This window comes from Nuphar pumila, chromosome 13 (assembly GCF_984573655.1).
Source record: "Nuphar pumila chromosome 13, dmNupPumi1.hap1.1, whole genome shotgun sequence".
NCBI lineage: Eukaryota > Viridiplantae > Streptophyta > Magnoliopsida > Nymphaeales > Nymphaeaceae > Nuphar > Nuphar pumila.
In genome coordinates, this window is record NC_143261.1 from 89,231,691 (window position 1) to 89,248,811 (window position 17,121).

A 17,121-nucleotide genomic window follows, 5' to 3' on the forward strand; every position below is an offset into this window, starting at 1 on the left:
CTAGATGCACCAATGTCCGGCATCTTGGATCGACTCTTCCCATTGATCTGGACTCGCAACAGGACCCACTCAAAGTCTGGCTGGAGTCATCACCATGCAACAACTTGCCTAAGCCATTTCTAGTAATTGTATCAGAACTAATAGGTAAAAATTGCAGCAACTGGGAGTAACTATCTGTTCTTGCATTCAATGGGATCTACCCGAGACAAAGAACAACATTTCTGCTAAATGAGAGTCCAAGTGCTAATATAAAACCACAAACAACTATGTATTATCTGCTTTTTGTCGACTCTTAGGAAGTAGTGGTGGTGCCAGATCTTTTCTTCTTGCTTGCGGAGAGGGACCAAGATATGGGCTTGGCACCAGCTTCAAGATACTGCTAATAAACATAAGAGAGACACCCCCACAAACTCAAGAACAGAGCCACAATTTTCGTGGCACTAACCCTGTCATGGAGGAGAAAAATGGACAGTACAGGTATCCCAGGCAAAGCCACTGTGCTGAATGCGTTAGCGAAAAGAGAAGACACGGCGAAAACCAGGCACAGTGTGCCCACATTACAGATCTGCCAACTGATTGCGTTCCATACGTTCACCAATATGTATGAATTCCAGCCGAGTCTAAACTCAGCACGCTCGCCAGCAAGATCATCCCACTCTCCACTCACAAACAACCCGATTACACATGCGATGGTTGCAACCAGTGCTGTGAAAATCTGCATGTCCAAAATTGTGGAGAATGTTTCCTTGAGGATCTTTTGGAAGGAGAATTGCATCAGAGACAAGGTGAGGGCGAAGATGGCAGAAGCACCAATTGTGAACACTACTCCCATAACATATTGGGAGGATGTTATGCCGGCAGGGTGCTCTGTGGAAGGCAAGGAGCACTGAGCTGAGAATCAGCAGCACAAGGGAGTTCAAGATGTGAATTCAGAAGAAAAGAGAAGACAGCATTGTATGCCAATTGAGTTGAGCACAGAAGTGAAAACGTCGCGGCTGGGAGGCAGTGGTGGAGCCAGAAGTTTTTCGTTGAGTGGGCAGACTTCGGGTCTCGGGGACAATGCTATGGTCTTGAAGGACTATCCATTTATTCGAGGGAAGCAGAGCCCCTGCCGACAAACAATCGAGGGACAGGGGGGGGCAAAGCTCCCTGCCGGGAAGGGCTCCCAGAGGCAAGGGGGGTGGGCACCCATGCCAAGGTTTCTAATTCGGGGGGGGGGGGGGGGCACCCATGCTTGATTTTGTTGGGTCCGGCGAGGATTTCCGGCGAGGCGGCATACCAGACGGCGTCACTGTAGCAGTGGCTCTGCAAAAAACAGAACAGAAAAACAAAATATAGACAGCGTACCTGATGCTGCCATTTACGGAGGTCGCCGGAGTTGGTCGCCGGAATTTCTGCTCAGCCGGACTGCAGCCCTTCACGAGCCCAGGCTACCAGATGCAGTCGGTGAGTAGACCTTCGATCTCCTTTTCCACCGTATTTTCTTCACCTGGGTCGCTCATGATACCCAGCCTTTATATGCATAAGGTGGGAACAGTTACGCACCGTTCCCCTTTATCTCATGCTGATTTATCGGCATGATCATCCCTCAATGGGGATGTACCCACATTGTGGATAACCACCACGTTAATCGTGGTGGTTAATCCAACATTCTCCCACTTGATCCGACGATAAATCTTTTTAACCAGAAAACCTTATGGAAATAACTTGATGAATAGAATGACCTTTATATTCTATTCTAAAGGTCCTTAGTTGAATATCTAATCCTTATGAGATTAACAACAACCATAATGAGAATCAAATGACTGAAAGTGATCACTTTATTTATATGCATATGTCAAAAAAAGTTTAACAATCCCATCCTCATTACATGTTCGGAATATAATCCTGGTGCTAGCCCTTTAGTAAGAGGATCAACGATCATCTCTTTGGTACCAATATTGACAATATGCACTAAATGATTCTCCGTCCTTTCTTTAACAACAAAATACTTCAATTCCATATGCTTGCATGACGTAGTACTTTTGTTGTTGTTTGAAAAGGACACCGCAACTTCATTATAACAGTAGACCTTCAGTGACTTCCCAATGGAATCAACCACCTTTAACTGTGATATGAAGTTCTTTAACCATATAGCCTGCGAAGTAGTCTCGTACAATGCAATGAATTCTGCCTCCATGGTGTGGGCAACAGTGGTCGTCTGCTTTCCACTCCTCCAAGAGATCGCTCCCCCAGCAAGTAAGAAGACGTACTCAGTAGTAGACTTTCTACTATCAAGGCATCCTCCTAAATCCGCATCTGAGTAGCCAATGACCTTGAGGTGGTCAACTTTATGATACGTTAACATATAGTCTTTTGTCCCTTGTAAGTACCGCAAGACTTTCTTGGCAGCCTTTCAATGGGGTAAACCTGGATTAGACTGAAATCTGCCAAGTACCCCTACTGCAAAAGAAATATCTGGTCGAGAACATGTCTGCGCATACTGCAAGTTGCCAACAACTGATGCATATGGATAAGCACTCATCTGTGCTTTGTCAATATCGTTCTGTGAACAATCCTTTAGGCTCAGCTTGTCACCTTTTGATATGGGTGTAGAAGTAGGAGAACAATTCTCCATCCCATATCTCTTTAACACCTTTTCTATATAGGATCTTTGGGAGAGGCCTAGAAACCCTTTTGCTCGGTCTCGATGAATCTCAATGCCAAGAACATAAGCAGCCTCACCCATATCTTTCATATCAAAATGTGATGCAAGAAACTGTTTTGTCTCTAAAAGTAACTTCATATCGTTGGTTGCAAGTAAGATGTCATCCACATACAACATCAATATAATGAACTTACTCCCACTTTCCTTAAGGTATATACATTGAACAATAATGTTTTCTGTAAACCCGAAAGTCACAATGACTTGGGAAAATTTAATATACCATTGTCGGGAGGCTTGTTTAAGTCCATATATTGATTTGTTAAGCTTACAAACCAAACGATCATTTTCAGAGAAACCAAGAGGTTGTTCCATGTATACCTCTTTATTCAGATCCCCATTGAGGAACGTTGTTTTCATATCTATCTGATGTAGCTCTAAGTCATAATGAGCTACGAGGGCCAGAATAATCCTCATTGACTCCTTAGTTGAGACATGAGAGAATGTCTCATTATAGTCAATGCCCTCCATCTGGGTGAATCCTTTAGCAACCAATCTTGCTTTATGTCTCTTTATGTTACCTTTGGAGTCCTTCTTGGTCTTAAAGACCCATTTACACCCTACGGGCTTTACTCATTTAGGTAACGTGACAAGATCCCACACTTGATTTTTAGCCATAGAGTCTAACTCTTCTTTCATGGCTTCAATCCAGTGCGGAGATTGTTTGCTTTTAACAGCTTTCATAAAATTCAATGGGTCATCATCCATATCTATGAAATCACCAGGCTCCTGAAGGTACACCACATAATCAGGATGTATGGCAGATCTCCTAATCCATGTGGATCTCCAAACAGGTCGTTCCTCAGGCTCAGATGAAACCTGATCATCCTGCTCGAGCTCTTCCGCATTGTCCACAATAGGTTCACTTTGGATTTGTGCATTAACAATCGAATGATCAACCACACCATTATTAGGAATAACAATGTGGTATCTTTCAATGTTTTCCTTAATAGGTGATGAAACTGGATCCTGTATTTTCTCAAAACCAATGCTTTGAAGTGCACTTAATCCTACTGAACCATCTTCTAGGAATTTAGCCTTATCCGTTTCAACAATCTGTGGTGAGTGAGATGAGCAATAAAACCTGTACCCTTTTGATCTTTCTGGATAACCAATGAAATATCCACTGGTTGTTCTTGGATCAAAGGCTTTAATGTGGGAGTTATACAGTTTCGCCTCTGCAGAACATCCCCATATGTGCATATAAGACAGTGATGGTTTCCTACCTGTCCACAACTCGTAAGGAGTTTTAGGCACAAATTTCGTAGGAACCTTATTCAAAATATGCACAGCAGTCTTTAAGGCTTCACCCCACAACTTTATGGGAAGTGTTGAATAATTCAACATAGCCCTGACCATTTTTTTAAGCGTACGATTTCTCCTTTCAGCTACACCATTCTGATAGGCACTACCAAGCATGGTATATTAAGGCACAATGCCTCCCTCTTTAAGAAATCGCGCTAATGGTTCTTCCCTTTGCCCCATCTCAGTAAACCTACCATAATATTCACCACCTCTATCAGACCTGACTATTTTAATAACCTTATCAGTTTGTTTCTCTACTTCTTTCTTAAATTCCTTAAACATCTGAAAAACATCAGATTTTTCGAAAATCAAGTAGAGATACATATACCGTGAATAGTCATCAATAAAGGTGATGAAATATTTTTCGCCTGTGTAACATGGAAAAAACGGTCCACATACATCCGTATGGACTATTTCTAATATCTCACTACTGCGTTTGGCACCCTCTTTATATGTGTTTGTATGCTTAGCCTTTATGCAATCAACACATGGGTCATTGTCAGTAAAATCTAGAGATTGCAAGATCCCTTCATTTACCAGTCTCTTTATTCTCTTTTCAGAGATATGACCCAACCTTCGATGCCAAAGCATGTAAGATTTATCATCTGTCATGCTACGTTTATTTCCAACCAATGCGTAATCAGAAGTCAAAGACTCCTGAGTTTGGATCTTCACATTCAATCTATATAAACCATCATAAACAGATGCAGAACCAATTTCAATTGAATTTCTGAATATGAACAATTTGAAATTTTCAAACTTAAAACAATATCCAAATTTATCCAACTTTGAAATTGAAATTAAGTTTCTACTATACGATGGAATATAAAAGACATTATGAAGATCTAAAACTGCGCCCGTATCCAGAGTAATCCTACAAGTTTCAACACCCTTCACATGTGAACACATATTGTTTCTCGAATAGATGCTTTTCTCATGCATTGTTGGTTCCCTTCTGCTCAGGAACAGCTGTAGACAGTTGGAAATATGAACAGTAGCACCAGAATCAATCCACCAGCTATTTTCAGGAATTTGTAATAAATTACATTCATGAGAAACAAATGACAAATTACCTCTCTTTTCTAACCACTTCTTGTACTTTATGCAATCTGCCTTTATGTGTCCCTTCTTCTTGCAAAAGAAGCACTTTATGGGAGCAGAGTTGGATTGCTTATCTTGGGATGACTTATCCCCAGTTGGCTTCTTCCTAGCATTTCTCTTAAATGCATTCTTCCTTGGTCCTACTTTGGACGTATGAGAAGCCATATGTGCACTCTGCACCTTCTCACATTTCATTCTTTCTTCTTCTTCAAAACACTTGGACATGAGTTCATTAAATGTCCATTCATCATTATGTGTGTTGTACGAGATTTTGAAAGGTCCGTATTCCAAAGGTAAGGACGTTAGAACTAAATGCACTAGGAAAGAATCAGAGATGGTGAGCTTCATGTCATTCAGCTGAGATGCTATGTTTCTCATCTCCAAAATGTGCTGGCGAATGTTTTCCCCTTCAGTATATTTCAATGATATTAGTTTTGACATCAGGGTACTGGCTCTGGCCTTGTTTGAACTCACAAACTGTGCCTCAATGGCATTCATGAATTCCCTCACTGTTCTGCATTGTGGGATAACACTCCGAATGTTCTTAGCTACTTTAGATTGCAAAAGCAATAAGCTAAGTCTATTCGAGCGCTCCCACTTCTCAAAAGCAATCTTTTGATCAGCAGTACTCTGATCAGTGAGGGCAGCGGGTTCATCTATCCTTAGGGCCAGATCTAGATCCATATACCCTAATGCAAATAAAACAGTTTCTTTCCAATCACTAAAATTGGATCCATCTAGAAAAGGAATAGAGCTAGAGCCATCTAAAATCATAGAACTAGAAACTGCATGACAAAAGACATGTATCAGGAAGCATTCATACGAGACTAAAACTTTAGTAGAAAAAGCAAAATAATAAAGGCCCTTGATATGCTTCTTTCCAGGCGAGTGAAGAGGGTCATCAGAGTCCTACTTTGGTAAGAGCTCCGACACGCGAAACCACTTCGCCTACCGACCATATTCGGTAAAACTAAGGTTCTTGTGAAGATAGACCATCAACACAAGGTATCTTTGGATACACATGTGTGATGTATCTCGACACATTTACCTTATTCTACCCTACTTAAATTCCAAACACGATAAAACTACCTTTGGGTCATCTATCATTTCATAAATATAAGTACAATGTGCATATCGGCTTAGGAACTGTATGATAGTATAAAATTCATTTATGACTCACGTGTATTCAATCACTTTGGTGACATGAAAACACTGAATCATCTAACTATCCTTAATGCTAATATGCAAAATTATATCTTAAAATGGTCCGTAAACCGAATGGACCAGACATATGACTCTAGAAATGGTTCTAAACTGAATGAATCTGTCATATGTTCCATGAATCGGTCTTAAAGCACTCTGAACCGGTCTGAAACAGCCCCGAACCGGTCATCCAAGGGTCCGAACCGGTTCTAAACCTTATGAACCGGGTCAAATATGAACAAAAGTTCATTAAAACCCTATAACCGTATGCCAAAACCCCTGTATTTTCTTATATTTAGAAAAACAGGGTCTTAAGATCTCAGAGCCGGTGAGAAACTGGAAGGAACCGGCCAAAAATGGCTCCGAACCGGTCCCAGAAGGGGACTGAGTCAGTCCTTGATCCGGTTCAGGCCAAATAGTGCCTGGACCCTTCTGGATCCGGGTCAGACCCGACTGCTTACTGGATCCGGGTCAGACTCGGGGTTATCCGGATCCGGGTCGGACCCGGTTAAGACCGGATCCGGTTAAGAACGGATCCGGGTCAGACCCGGTACATACCGGATCCGGGTCAGACCCTGTACATACCAGATCCGGGTCAGACCCGATACATACCGGATCCGGGTCTAACCCGGCTCATATTGGATCCGGGCCGAAACCCGGTAATAACCGGATCCGGGTCGGACCCGGTAACCGCTGGATCCGGGTCTGACCTGGAGTTTACCTTATCTGGGTCGGATCCAAGCGGGTCCCCATCCGAATCCCTGATCTGATCCGGGTCACCTTATGGATCGGATTCGGGTGGGCGGGTCCGGTTCAGAAAATGAACCCGACCCGAGAAACAAAACGTAAAGAGTCGAAATAGGGTTTTTCTGAACCCTATTTCGCCCTTTTCGATTTTGTTGCAGGGTGTGGCCGCCGGTTCCGACAATCGAACGATCCCCGACGGCGAGGAGGTGTCAGCCACCACCGTCAGGGACCCAATGGTCACCCCGCAGTCGACGGTGGGGCGACAGCAGCTGCAACAACAATTTGCAGAGGGATCTTGCCTCTACCGCTGCCTGCCGGCGACCCATGCAGCTGGCAGTCGACGAACGCCTGCCGTCGAACAACCTCGGCGCCTGCCGACGATCAACGCCGGAGCATTGAAGACGACACAGGTAAGTCTTCTTTTTTTTTTATATATATACTGTCGCCCAACGGCGATAGCCGCCGGTGCCGGCGACAGGCACCGGTGACCAGCAGCAGGGTCACCCCACGGTGACCTGCGTTTCTGGTCAAAACCGGAGCACACCCCGCGGCGAAAGCGGGGTGTGGGCCCATAACCCAATGTTGGGTCCAGCGAGGATTTCCGGCGAGGCGACATACCATACGGCGTCACTGTAGCAGTGGCCCTGCAAAAAACAGAACAGAAAAACAAAATATAGACAGCGTACCTGATGCTGCCATTTACGGAGGTCGGAGGTCGCCGGAATTTTTGCTCAGCCGGACTGCAGCCCTTCACGAGCCCAGGCTACCAGATGCAGTCGGTGAGTAGACCTTCGATCTCCTTTTCCACCGTATTTTCTTCACCTGGGTCGCTCATGATACCCAGCCTTTATATGCATAAGGTGGGAACGGTTACGCACCGTTCCCCTTTATCTCATGCTGATTTATCAACATGATCATCCCTCAATGGGGATGTATCCACATTGTGGATAACCACCACGTTAATCGTGGTGGTTAATCCAACAGATTTTTCAAAAATCAGCTCTTGGATCGTATAATTACAACATGCGAGCAAGTTTTTTTAGCATTTGAAAATAAATGGCCTAGAACTTTCATTAATATTCAAGCCTCAAAAAGTTATATTTTTTTGTCTGGAATGTGTTGGTTCCTAGCAAATGTGCTATGTGGAACACATATGTGCGGTCATATTTGTGAAAGTAGTATAGGAAATATCCAGTTTGTACCCAAATTGCATATTTAGTAGTTTGTATCATGTATCTATTTTGTGTGTGGTTTTTACTTATTTTTAAAAAATGTTTTGTGCAGTTGATGCATTGTACTTCAGCTAGACAAAAGGTATTTTTCTTTAAATTTTTTTTTGCCAAAATTTTTACAGGATCTTTGGAAAAGAGTGTCTATTTTTCAACTAAGAATGTTGCTGAAAGCAATATTGGTGAATGGTGACTAACAAGTTAGAACATGTGTGTGCACTTGCGAGCACACACACACAAAGTCTTTCTTAAGATATTGACCTTTCTCAATGTTGGTTTATGCAAATGAGAAGATTGTCATTGTAAAGTAGGCAAATTATAATGAGGACGAGAATCAAGTCTAAGATGTCGTGGTAAACAAGGAATTGAAGAAATGCTTGGCTCACCATGCCCACCCCCCTTGCCTCGGTTTCTAATTCTGGGGTGGGCAACCGCCCACCCCTGGCTCCGCCACTGCTGGGAGGAAAGCAACACCATAACTATACATCATGTTGTCGCCAGCGATCAAGGTGCCAAGGAACAGGTAGATAGCAATGGTTGTGGAAATGGTCGCCTTGTGGGTGTTGGCCGTGGTGTTGTTGGTGACAGTGATGAGGAGAAGAAGCAAGGAATCAGAATAGGGAAGGCAGCAGTTTGGACAAGGGTGGCTAGCCATTTGCTTTTGCCGCCTTTGTCGAAGTAGATCTTACCCAAGATTGATGCCGCAGACTGGCCGGAGATTAGTTTTATAAGCATTTTTTTTGTTGGATATGTCATGAAGCTTGAAATGAAACTACTTGAGTGATTTTGGTTTCGCCCATAAGGGGTTTGGTGTAGTGGGATGGGGCCTTGGCCGCTAGAAAGCTGTTTAGGTGGCGTCATCCCTTGTGCAAGCCGAAGCATGGCGACTTTCTGGGGGCAAGGGGGGTAAGCTCACGGAGTTTTATACTGTCAAGACAGCTATTGGCTTGGTCTCTGATTCTCGGTGTAAATATTAAAAAAAAAAATGGTTTCAATTTTGAAACACCACTTTAATGTATTGGGTCATTTTTAATTTGAAACGCCACTTTACTGCACGAGGTCCTTAATTTTTGAAATTTCATTGTTGTAGTCACCTATCAATTGGAAAACTGAAAACCCAAGTGGAAAATGTTAACACTTTGTAGATGTGAGTGAATGGGGGCATTGACATACGACTGGTCCACCCAAACCATAAAGACCAGACCTCACATCTGACATCTGTCGAGCCTGATTGGTGCAAATCAACTCAAAAAATATAATTTAGGTTGGCTAAGATTGTGTGGTTACTATCATGCTCGGTTGCCTTGATTGGGTCATCACTAGACGATGCATGGCACTTAACATGAGGGCCATTATCAGTTACAGCTTTACTGGCCATGTTCTTTGTTGAGACTCCATCAATGAGATGGACAGTTTCGGGGGACCATGATCCACAATCCACATTATCTAATATGACTTGTTAATTTCCTTTGCACAATCTTTATCTTTTTTCAGTACTTTCTTCTTGGAATTTAGATCCCTTTAGCCATCCCAAAACAGCTATGGCATGTGCAACTTTGGTTACGGGTGCACAACAAGCCGAGTGGATCGAGCCAAGCTCGGCTCCTGCTTGTTAATTTGAAAACCAAACCGATTTTGTGTTTAAGCATAAGCTTAACTAGGCTAAGTAGTTTGGCATAAGGAGTTCAAGTTGAAGGACATAGAGAGCTCGATATCAGGAGTGCATGCCCTTTGCCTTAATGCCGAAGCAGTATGCTTCCCGGTGGGCAAGTGGGGTGGCCAAGGGCCTGCCACGACCTGAACCAAGCTCTCCCTGTTAAAGATGATAGTGTGATAGAAGTGCAGAGACGATGATGAGAGGAAAAATCTCTCCCTATATTTTTGGTATTACATTTCAAAAAGGCAGGGTACATGTATATATAAATATGCTTGATTTGAATTTTCTTAAATCAATCTGGTTGGTTACAAATGAAAAGTCGATATCTCCAATGAGAGGATTGACTTTCCTGATATACATGGAAAACATCCTGATATACATGTAAACTTACTTGATGTTACAATAAGTAAAATAGTAAAAATAATAACGCTAATACACCTCCTCAAGTTGGAGCGTGCGGGTCAAGCATGCCCAACTTGGATTTTAAGATGAAAAGTTGATCACTACCAAGTTCCTTGATAAATATATCTGCAACTTGAGAACCAAGTGGGTTCGGATCAGGCCACTTTGAATCTTTTTCCGGATAAGATGGTAGTCTAACTTGATGTGTTTTGTATGTTCATGATAGATTGGGTTGGCAACAATACGAAGAGCCGTCTGATTGTCACAATATAGAATCATATACTGAGGAAGGGAGATTCCAAGATTTGTCAATAAGTATTTCATCCAAGTAAGTTTGCAGCTTGCTAGAGCCATGGATCGATACTCGACCCCTACTAAAGAACGAGAGATCGTGGATTGTTTCTTTGATTTCCAAGAAATTAGATTAGACCCAATCATGAAACAATATTCGAATGTGGATCTGCGAGTTATTGGGCATGAGGCACAATCTGAATCACAATTCCCAATAACGCCCGAGGAGTTGGCTGCATTAATGAGTAGACCATGTTCAAGAGTAGCTTTAACATACCGCTGGATGGGGAATTGACTCAAAATGTGAATTGCAAATAAGATATCTGGCTGCATGATGGTAAGATAGACAAGACACTCAATTAAGCAGAGATACATGCTTGGATCGTCGATGGCATCACCACCCTCATTGTCAAGTTTGAGGTGCTCCTGCATGGGAGAATTGCATGGTCTAGCTCCCAAATATCCCATATCCTCTAATATATAAAATCGAAACTAGCCGACATTTCTCACAATGGTTAAAACTTAAAAACTCCCACCATTCTGATTTTTCATTTAAGTTGCTTTTCTACGAAGTAGGTATATACAATGTTTCATTTTCTTGTCTAGTATCTCCTTTGACAGCGTCATGGCAAAGGAATCACTACCATGTTATATATATATATATATCAGTATTTATTAGGAGCTAAAGAGCTTGTTGAACATCTTCTACGTACTGCTAAAAAGTCGCGGTCATCAGTACTTTAAACACAGAAAGAGTCGGTGACTTACACGCTTATTCATGTGGACGCTAACAAGTTTACCATAATTTTTATTTCAAGTTTTAAAATGACATGATGCGGATTTAGTAATTTTATTGAAAAATACAATACAAGACTGCATTTTCTAAGTATAGCTACTAAAATGCATCATATTTTACTGTTCATAAAATCAATAAAATGGTCATGATAGTTTCAATCAATCCATAAAAATGCCGTATAGTTTTTAAATTTCTTGAGAACATAAATTTGAGACCATGGAAGTTAACAGTTCTCCTGCGCTCTCTCTCTCTCTCTCTATATATATATATATATATATATATATATATATCTTGGATGTGAGTAACTAATCAATACAACATGATTGGAGAGAACATAATTGAATTTGGATTCAAATCTGGACTTGGTTATGCACAGGCCCTGCAATAGCAGATCTTATTAGATTTTGTCTTTAAGATGCTAAATGCTCTAGCTTTACATAGTTTAGTCACCTTAAGGCTTGTATTTTAGTTCCTAAGCCTAGTATTAAGGGCAATCTCATGCCCCCTAATAGGCAACTTAGGGGAAGGGATGCCTAGACCAAAGCTAGGGCCATCAAAATGGAAAAAGTTATCTATATGGAAGGCTAAAGTGAGAGTTGTCCTAAAGTAGGCTGATGAGAGATATGTGGTGGGATCTATCTCCATCTTGATAGTGTAGGGCTGTCATGGGCCTCGGATCAAGTTTTCAGAACCCAGCACTAAATACCACTGTTTATAAGGCAGGAGTAACAAAAATATATTTCATCAGATATGGATTTTGTCATATCTGACCCGATAACTATCTGAACCCAAACCTGAACATAGATACTAGTAGGGATGTAAACAATTCGGACTCAGGTGAGATGTGGTGAAATACCATATCCGATTTGGATATTGGCTAAATGGATTTGGATTTGGATTTGAATTCGGTCTTGGGTGGTGAAAAGCTCTTGCCAAATATGGTTTTTTGCATGTGATTGGATTCAGATATCTGTTAGATCTAGATATCTGGCAGATTCAGTAGCAAAAAACCAAAACCATATCCGCATTTGATTATAATTGGATATGATTTTGGCTTATCAAAACCAATGTGCAAGACAGAGATGGGGAGTTTTCCCTTGGCATAGCCCAAAAAAATGGCTTACTGAATCCAGCTAACTGGTCACTTAATTGGATGAGAAACCAAAATCTAGTCCATTGATATAAGAGAGAGAGAGAGAGAGAGAGAGAGAGAGAGAGAGAGAGAGAGAGAGAGAGAGAGAGAGAGAGAGAGAGAGAGAGAGAGAGAGGTGGGTTGGTAGATGAGGCGCCTGGATAACTAAGATGAACATGTCAACGTAAAAATCAACCTTGAAAGACTATGCTGGCAAGGCCCACTTTTGATAAAGGAAGCATAGAGCTATAGAAGGTGATGACGGATGACCTTAAACTTATCCAATCAAATCCAATGTAAGTTCACAAACCGATCCATTAAGGGGTCCACAATGGATGAGGAAACATTTAGCCCTATAGGAAAATGGCAAGCTCAAACAAGGATCATGACGTCTCCGAGCCCCTGAACTTCAGGGGTTTGATTCATCTGCCAATGGGTACAGTTTGACCGAGCCCCTACCCGTACCAAACCCTATAGGGTCAGGGCTTGGTGATAAATAAGAAGGTTCAATTAGAATCCCAGTTGAACCCCATTAATATATGGAGTCAGGTATGGTTTGTTTCATATCTGGGCCTGATCCTAGTTCTCGTTAAGATCCCTAATATTTCAAGGTAAAAATGATAAAAAAATATATTACTGGTTCAGTAATCCTTATGGGATCAGGGTATGGTTTCACTTATGGTGGCTCCGATTTAACTCGAGTTTGAGCCCGGTACCATCATCTCAAATCAGGTCTGAGTTTGGTTCTACCTGGATCCCAACAAAACCCAACCTGTTGACACCGGCCTAAATAGAGGACAGTTCAAGTGATTTGACAAAACACAAATTTTTGTGTTTTGAAATCACCACCCTTCGTCACTTCCATGAGTGTCATCAATGTGCAAGAAGTAGGGCCCAATAAAAGTGCTGAGTGCTGATGTCATCATTTCACATTGAATTGCGATGATTGAAATGAGCCGAGTCTGGACAATGCCATACAAGCTCGGCTCCGAGCTTGAGCCAAGCTTAGACAAAGACATTTTGAACCAAGATGAGTTCGAACAGCCCAGGCTCGGCTGTTGTGCATCCCTACCCCAGTGGTAGGTTGATTAATAACTGGTGGGTCTGCCTAACCCCAGCTTGCCTTTCAAAAAAAAATCAAATGATCTGTCCTCCCTCTATTTGGGCCCGTCTACTCTCCAAATTTTACAATTATAAGGTGAGGTCAATTAGGGCTTGAATTTGGTAAGTTGGTTGTCATAAAAAATAAATTAGATCAATAAATAACCAGGCTCATGATAAGGTTGGTGAGCACCTCACTCATGTAAGCAGGAGGCTTTGACTTTACCTTCAAGTGCATTTTTCATCTGTTTATTTTCTCATTGGTGGGTGGCAAATAGTTTAACTTCCCTACAAGAATAAGGTAAGTTGATAAAAGTCAATCTCCCCACCACCAACCCTTCATGTTAAAAGGGGATAGAAATATAAAGGGAAACTTCATCCCCCATATGAAACAAAAAATATTTGGTTATTAATTTTACTAAAGAAAGTGTTGTAGGGAATATATGATATTAATTTTACTAAAGAAAGTGTTCTACGGTCACCAAGATCAGCTCTAACCTCAAGTATATTTTTTTAAACAATATGTTAAAAGAGTGCTATAGATCAGTCAAATGATCATGACTTGTATTTTGGAGGCATGTGCTAATGTGTTAAATGACCTAATTTCTCTATCCAAACAGTGCAAGAGTTGAGAAGACCAGTCATTACATTTTTTTATGTGATGCCTAATAGAGACAAGACTCATTGTAAAGCCTGCATTAGACTTTCTTCCTTCACTTCTAGGCATCTTGTAGGTGGGGAACTCTGTGTTAAGTCAAAGCAAGTAAAGAAACATTCTCTCTCTCTCTCTCTCTCTCTCTCTGTAAACCAAGAAACTCTTGGTTGGTCTTTGATATTCTACAAGAGATCACAGTTCTACCATTGTTGTCATTAATGAAGCCAAAAAAATGGCTGTCTTATCTGTATGTCCTTGGAGCCAAAGCACGCGTGCTGATCCACAAGAAATCGGCATAGTTGCACCATCGTTTTCTTTGATGATACCAGAAAACAAGTGTCCAATTTGTATGTCTGGCTCTTAGGGATGTAAACGATTAGGGTTCGGATCGGATGTGATCAATACCATATTCGACCAATTAGATGTTGGCTAAACGGATTTGTATATATTCAGATTTGGACTCAGATAGTGAAAAGCTCATACCTGATCAGCTTTTTTACATGTAAATAGATTCAGATATCTGTCAAATCAAAATCATATATGCATCCATTTATAATCAGATATTGCTTTGGCTTACCAAATGCAACTAAACGGAATTGAATTCAGTCCAACTCTTTTTGCCTTCCCTGCAAGTGTGCCTTTGGCGTGTGCCCTTTAACTATTTCTTATTATAATTTCAAACTTTAACCATACACCAAGAATGGTGTTCAATTGGACCCCACTCCTCAATTGATCCACATAGAGAGTCCAATAACAAACTACCGTATACTTTGGTGATATTTTGCCCACTGAGCTTGGTCCAAAAGAACCAAACTGCCATTTTACAGTAGGTAGTTCCTAAACTCCACTGGTTGTTGGGCATGTTCTCATCAGGGCCATTCATGATTTGGATCCTGATCCATGTGATCCATGACCCATACTAAGGAATATGATCTGGGGTTAACTAACAACATGGTCTGGGTATGTTCCCCTCATCAGGGTCCTTCATGATTTGGATCCCAATCCGTGACCCATAAAGAAGAATATGGTCGGGCCGCAAACAATATGGCTTGGGCATGTTCTCCTCAGCAGGGTTGTTCATGATTTGGATCCCAATTCATGGCCCATAAAAAAAAATATGGTCTTGGACCACTAACAATATGGTTAGACCTAATGTTAATCGGATCTGAATTGTAGATCAGAACTGCTGGCAGCCCTTCAGTCCACGTTATTTAGTAATTAATGGAAGCTAATTTATGGATATAAACGTATTTTTTGTTTCAAAACAATGGCACATAATGAAACAGCTTGTAGCCCATACATTTTTTTTAATGACGAGGAACTCTAGCTGAGAACCTTGTCTTTTTTATAATGACATGGAACCCTCACTGAGAACCGGGTCACTTAATGGGCCTGCTAAGAAGTAAACCTCAGATGGGGTCACAACACCCAAGCCCTTATATTTGGATCATACAATGCTGCACCTTAATAAAGCACCAGATACACATCTTTCGCCGTTGATCTCTCTCTCTCTCTCTCTCTCTCTCTCTCTCTCTCTCTGATATAGGACTCAAAATGGCATAAATTTATAATACAATCACTCACTACCTTGTGCCAGCCAGTGAAAGCCAATGAACATAAGAAAATGATTACCCAATTATCAATCCAGACTCCATAAAAGAGTTTTTACAATTACTATAAGCACAAAGAAATTCTAACATGGATCTAAGATAGATTTAATATCCAAAATTAAATGCAAAATCTAATTTCAAATTTCAAATTGCAAAAATGGATTCAAAAGATGTTATGGGCTTATGTTGCATCTCACTCCATAATAACAGCTCTCTCTCTCTCTCACAGGTTGTTTACACTTCACACCAACTATTAACACAGTATTCCATATTGGCAACTTGCATCACCTTGGCATTCTGGCCTGCTAATTGATAGCCAATATCATAGGATTTACTCTTCTCAAGGATGGGGGGAAGTGTTAGTAATGCCCTCGAAACTGCAGCAAGCGACAGTGACCAAATATTTTAAAAAAACCTCTTAAAAGTTATTTTTACCAAAATGTGGTCATCAAGAGGGTACGTTTTGATGTCTTGTACCAAATCCAACGTTTGTTTGGACCAGCAATTGCAGTAATTTTTCTCATTCCGCACGATTACCCCAATTGGATTAATCAGCTATAGGCTATAGCTATTGATAAGACCTCATGGCGATGTATCCATCAATCTCCATGAGGCAAAGACACGGTTGGATATACCAGACAAGCACTGTCATGATCTGTAGCAAATACGACGATAAGAAATGATCAACCTCCATGTCTTCATTGGTTACTATGAATGGCGTACCACACAAGTATATGATGATAGCCCTTCATCAATGCCCATAAACCCAAATCTTTGAGACGACCCTTGACAACATCCAAATTCAGATCAGGAGACCAAAATATCATCTTCCTTTCATCACCAAAATTGGTTTGGTTATCTGGTAAGCAATTTTTGAGACATCAATAGTTTGCATCGGTAAAGCATTTTCTTTCCAGAATCTAGCAAGTCTGGTGGACAGGGGTGGACGGATCGGCCAGGGTGGTGGAGGAGGGGGATGGGGTAGGGCGATGGCGGAGAGAGAAGAGAAGGGGAGGAAGGACGAGGAGGAAGAGCGGGAAGGGAGCCATGGGGAAAGAGAAGCAGAGAGAGAGAGAACATAACTAACAGCGTAAATGAGAGGCGGGGGATGGCGTTCCGCTCGTCCGCCGCATCCAACATTTGTTAAAAAATGTGTACTTTTGAGGCGCTTTGTCCTGCACACTGCGC

General features: G+C 41.5%; 1 pseudogene; it reads right to left on the reverse strand.

The window, feature by feature from the left end:
* Positions 1 to 292: 292 nt before the first annotated feature.
* Positions 293 to 9,024, reverse strand: LOC149819085 (putative purine permease 11; annotated as a pseudogene).
* Positions 9,025 to 17,121: the final 8,097 nt, after the last annotated feature.